Below are 6,504 nucleotides of genomic sequence, written 5' to 3' on the forward strand. Positions count from 1 at the left end.
GAACCCTAATGTTGGAAGAGCACAGGGATACAATGCTTCTAACCTCAATCTTTCCAAATCAGGAGATTTAAATATATGCATATACACCCACACAAATATATAAATACACACTTCCGCACTTCTTTAACTTCATTTCTTTAAGAAAGGTTTTCCATTCAAGGTCTTCTCTGCCATTTTTAAGGTTGCAAATACTTTGGTTTGTTTGGTTTTGTTTTGTTTTCTGTGGAAGCTGAGATCTGTTGACATTCACATGGCTCCAGGAGTTTAAGCCTGCTATAAAAAGTCAAAGTACAAACTACTTGATATTATAAACTACTATGACAGAAGACAGTAGTTTTACATGCCACGTCTCTATCTTAAGCTACTTTTTCCTCAAGCAGGCACAACTTAGAAAGCTAGCTGCAGACATCATATTGCCAGAGTAACACTGGATATTTGTATATACACTCACATTATTCAAATATGCATACATATGTTACATATGTTTATGTATGTAGATAGAAATTACAGCTAGTTTAGAAAAATGCTGATTTTCAATAAGAAATGTCTCGACTGCTCTTGTACAGACAGAGACATCCACTCAACAAATATAGATGAATCAGTTTTGATTTCATATCCTCTTTACTGGGCCCAGGTTTCTGTTAAATGCTCATGACTTTGATGGCTTGCTTCTGTAACCACTTGTGCACAAAAGCAGCTTTACTTCTTTTACTGACTTGATAGTCTGCAATACAGACTTGAGCGTAAATGACTCCATCCACACAGATTTCAGTGGGTTTATGCAGATTTATACTAGCTCACTGCCTCAGTGTGATTCCTATTCCCCCTCACATACTCCACTTTTATACCCTGATATAAGTCCAGTGGAGAAATTCTGAACTTGTACTGGCAAACTGTGAGAAGAGATTCAAATTACCTATAATGGCTAGAGAATCCAAGAAAAAATAGGAAAATCATTTTCAAAAAGTCTTAGTTTAAGCTTTTACAGAATGCCACTATTTAGTCAAGCAAACTTATGCAGTTGCTTTCTGGGTCATCCATCCAAAATGTTATTTTCTAATGCCTGTGTGTGTGCATCTTATAAGCCCACAAAGGGAAAAGAAAATATTAATCTAAAATAGTACTGGCTAATTTTCTTGAATACATAATTCATCCAATATGGATTTTGGCAGCTCAGCTTTAACTCCGAAACAAAAGAAATCCACACAAAAGACAATAAATCTGCATTACACATGGTACTAAAATGATCCAATGGATTTATAGATGTTTACAAGTTTGCAGAGTGTGACACAGTGTCCACCAGAAATTTGATATTCACAGCACAAAACATCATAAACATATGTCTGCAACTACAAAGGGGCCTTTTTATGTGGGGATCATTGTTAAAATTGTCTTCAGAACATAAACCTTAAGTTGTAAATGCTACTCCCCATTTATTCTCCAAGACATAACAAATGAGGAAAGAAAAGCAGAGATATGTTTGTAATTGAAAATGTTTCTCAGGAAATGATCTGTACAGGAACATCATTCTCATTCCATTAACTGCTGACTCCAAGCCAACCATTTGTAAAAGTAAATAAATATGCAAACTGGCTGACAACAATGTGCCTGCCTTTAATGTTACTGCATTAGTACCCGGTCTCCAAAAAAGAATCTATTTTCTTTTCTCATTTCTCCATTAAACCAAACATGGCATATACACAAAAGAACGGGAGAAATGCTGTTCACAAAAAAGAACGGGAGAAATGCTATAATTGAATTTTCATATATGCAATACAAATTAAATGCTTATTGCCTTGAACCTTCTTTAAGGTCCAAAGCTACTCCGTAGTACCTCAGTGACTAGTTTGCTGTTCCGTTCTTTTTTGCAATTAGCAGGGAAAAAAACCCTCCATAGATTGACAGATCTCTGGTCTGAGTAGGTGAAAAAAAACAACAAAACAGGGAGGAAACTGAATTCTTTTAGAGTATGTGTGATTTTCTTTGCCATGTAACAAGTAGCTTCATTAAGCCTTACATGCTTTCACGTTTCATTTGGGATGAAGGTTCTTCCTCAGAATTTTCCTGTAGTTTCTAAGAGGTAACAAGTGGTGCTGTGTCAAGCTAACACAGAGGCAGGTCATTCCATTAATTCCTTCAACACATCTTTTAAAATACATCAGCAGTATTAGCAGATGTTTTGAAAAGCCTGTCACCCTACAGGAGTGTTTAATATATCCCTGGAAAAACATAGAAGACAGCATTGGGAACAAACACAGACAGGAGTTCAAATGACACTGATATTTTCCCCTACTGAAGAGCAAACCACGCATATGAGAAATGCTGTGACCATTCCAAGTCCTTATCAAAATGTGCTGCGCTTAATCTAATCCCAGCCTGAAAACTCCGCAAACAGCCTCACATACATTGGTAGAGTCTTTGTGCAAAAGATACCTGTAGGTTGTTAGCTGCTCTGCACACAGTATCCCTACATACAAAATATCTGATTGAAATAAATACTTTGACAACTAAGATTTCCAGATATTCATTGAGCTATCTCAGAACTGATTTATTGAGATATTTCAGAACTACATGGGGTGCTTGGGGCTACAGGGAGACAGAAGGGAGCATTTGTATCCTCCTCACCAATATTTCCATATTTCTAGAGTTATAACAAATCTGCAAGTAGCAACATCCAGAAGAGTCAGATCTCTTGGTGTAGCCCTAACCAAGGGAAGGCAATTGGGTGAACCTATAGGGTTCAACATATAGGGTGAACCTATATGTTCACCACCTTGCTGCAAGTTTTTTCAAAATATTGTGGAGAAGCTTATTTTATAGGACTAACTTGCCTCATTCTCTGAATCACCAACCAGCTAATAGTGGCTATTCCAACATCAACAAGAAGCACTCATGCAGAAAAGACAAAACCAAAGATCTGTTCCAAGAAGTCTTTCCCAGCTCAACAAGTTCTAGCTACTCCTAGGGGAAAAGCCAAAAATAGTTCTTAGGAATGCGAGGGCACACTAGTAGCAAGCTAAGGACTTCCTGAATTTCTTGCTCTTTTCTTCTTGTGTATATAAGTCTTGTTTTTGAAGGACAAAAAAATTAAATGTCAGACCCACTGCATCTCAATAATCTAGATGACTACTTCTTCTTGGAAGAATTTAAAAAAATACTATATTTACTGGAAAGTTGAAGTTCCTTTTCAAGGACTGCAGATTGGTTTATGTATCACACATGGTCACTATTTTCAAACTGTAGTTCCTAGAGCTACTTGTGTTTTAATGCAAACATCTGGTCATCTTCAAGGAATGGCTTTGTGACAAAGGATCAAAAGATTTGTAGTAAGTGGTCAAGTACTTCTACATCTCGGAAGGGAAAAACAAAACCAAAACCATCTTAATATCTTCTCAGAGCTCCTCATGCTTCAAGATCTTTCTTTGGTATCAAAGTCAACCAAGATAAAGTTTGAGGGTGACAACAAGGCTTGATAAATAGCAAACACAAGGAAGATGGGATACAAATGACCCAAAGAAATTAAAATAATAATGGATATAAAAAATGAAGATGTATTACTTATTTGCATAACTAGTAGCTTGCAGTCCATGCTTCAGTACCTTCTGCATCGATCCTGAGCATCCAACTGTAGTTCTCAGATTCAGTGTAACAAATGAGAACTGACCTGCGACACTTAATTCTTTTTTTCCCCTTCATTACAAAGATTTTCAGGTTCTTGCTATGTTTAATATTTGTGCCTAACACACAGATAGTTTCTAAAAGTCTCTGCAGCGTGTCCTGGGGAATTGAAATTTCATGTCAAGGACCGAATCAGGATTTGGGAATTGGGATCTAAAGACAGGTCTTCAACATGGAAAAACCAGGCTGTGGCTTGGGATGGATTAACAGAACCCAGCTACATTCTTAAAGAAAATGGGCTGTATTTGGAGAAGAGCAGAAAAATGAAACCTTTAAATGGCAGAAATATATCTTCTAGTGTACTTCAGAATGAACTACCCTTCGGGATTCTCTTGACCAATGTGGAGGTTAACATGTGTTTGACAGCAGGAAAAACAGGCTTGCTACAGAAAGGGCAAGGTAAACTTGTTTCCCTATTCTTATTTCATAGGAGTGTGCATCATCAAGGTGCACATCTGATGTGGAGGCCCTCCTGTTCTCACCCAGCCATACAGCTTGAAGGGTCACTTCAGGGACAGAGAGGAATATATTAGGGCTGACTAGAGAGAGGACTTCGGTCAGCTGGCATAAATCAGTCTGCTGTGATCAGTAGTGTGGCTGTAGTATTCTCCTAAAACACATTTACACAAAAGTGTAAGATGATAATGCAAGACAGGACTTCGGTAGCACAAACTTCAAACTCTGTTTGGCTTAGGAAAGAAGAGTTAGTTCTCAATTTGCACAGGAAATAAATCAACATTTCCAGACTAGGTTCTCAAATCCCGTAATCAGAATTAATTACTTTAACATCCCACCAACAGAAGTAAATAATATTATCCCCATTCTGCAACATGGAAAGTGACACACTTCTAGATTAAGGGATACATTTACATGTTTCACTTCTGGAGACACAAATTGCACTTGTAAAATGGAAACTAGGCACTTAAAAACCTGTTTATAAAGTTACATTTAGCCTCACGTAGAATGGACAGGAATATCCATATCTCTTGATTAAAAAACGTGTATCATAGCAAAGAGAACACCCTTTTCATATAATCAGTAGTCATTCTTTTCATCCAGCCCAGTGCCTTGTCCTAGAAGAGCACTGTGGGTACCCTTTTGTGCATTCCTGATCTTGCTCATTTCCTTATAAAACTCAAACAGCTGCTCCAACTTCCAAATGCCCTGTCTCAAAAAAATTACCTTATTGAACTGTTCATCTGATTTATGGCGTTCACATGTTTCTTATCAGGAAACAACTTGCAAGCAATGTAAGCACCGGCACTGTAAGGGTAAATCCACAGCTCTGAACTGCACATGCATTGCAATCGTCTTTTCCAAAAGATCTCAAACAAGCTGTAGAGTTCAGAGCAGCACTTGCTACAACCTGTCAAGCACTGTCAGACAGGAAAATAAAAACCTCTGTGTAATACTCCTACCTGTTAAATGCATTTCATGGGTTTCTGTCATTACCAATCTATCCATTTCAGCATGAAAAACATTCATACCAACAGTAGCTGTGGTTGTATTTCCTACTTTGCAGGTGAACACACCAAAAATTGCAATTCAAGCATCCAAGTAAATAATCTTACTTGATTTTACTTCATAGCACTAACACATTCAGAGTTTCTCAAAAATAATATGTAGCCTTCAATTGTTGATGTCATAAATGAACTTATGTTAATATTCCTATTAGAAAGTTTTTAGTACTACAAAACTTTCATTTTAATAAGCATGAATATTAAAACTTACCTGCTGTATGATACATAGCCCATTTGAAAATAGCTATCTCAACCATGCTTTTGACTACAAATGACAATTTTCCCTTAGTGGAAATTCAGCTGATAAAAATCACTATTTTCACACTGGATCCAGTATTACTTAAGGACTGAATTGGTAACAAACCAAAGTTAGTAGAAACACATACTCATATGAAATACCACTAGGATGAAACAGTTAATTCTATCTCACTCATATTGCAGAAATATTTTCATGGAATAACATTCAAAATTAACAAAGTACTGTATTTTTTTCCTCTTTTACTGAGGAAAAACTAAGTGTGACAAGGACAAGGAGAAAATAAACTCCCACTCTTATCTTCAAAATATTACAAGCCAAAAATAACTACCATTGCAAAAATATAAGGTCAGAAAACAATTCTCCTAAAGTATCACAGAAATAAAGATGAAAAAAATAACTGAATTAGTCGGTCTAGTCTCCTACCTTTAGGGCAAAATGCTCCACAGCCCATCGTAGAGTCGCTGGGCCACCCTCATAGTTCATCACAAGGAGAACTGCAGTCTTTAAGGTGTTTGAAGCCCCTTGCTCTGCAGGCCCCTTTGCTGCTGCTGCTCTTCAGAGAAGCTGTATTAGCTTTAGAGCCTGTTTTCCAACAGAATGGTCCAAGCACATCACAACTCTCAGCTCAGAGCATTGCTTCAGAACAAGTGACTGACTGCCTATATAATTTAATATGATGCCACATGAGACTCACAGACCATCTGCAAAAGAAACTAAATCTGCTTTTTGCAGCTTGTTAAGTTGCATTCTGAATGCTAGGATGCAGTTTTGACTGTGTGCTTTTGTTATCAATCAACTGAACAAATTGCGCAGATGGCAAGTGTAAAGCTCGTTTCTGCCAATCTCCTAGTCCGTTTCTGCTGTAGGCAACTGGTACCTTTTCCTTACAACTTTACCTTACAACTGAATAAAGTTATTGTTTTTTTCAAAATGTAGGAAAGGTCTGGCCACAGACACAGCAATATTGGAAGTGAAGTCTTTTTGTTGTTTTTTGGTTTGTTTGTTGTTTTTTTTTTTTGTGAAACAAAGGCTGGTCAACAAGAGCTA

Source organism: Antrostomus carolinensis, unplaced genomic scaffold, assembly GCF_000700745.2.
Source record: "Antrostomus carolinensis isolate BGI_N321 unplaced genomic scaffold, ASM70074v2 scaffold13586, whole genome shotgun sequence".
NCBI classification, from domain to species: Eukaryota; Metazoa; Chordata; class Aves; order Caprimulgiformes; family Caprimulgidae; genus Antrostomus; species Antrostomus carolinensis.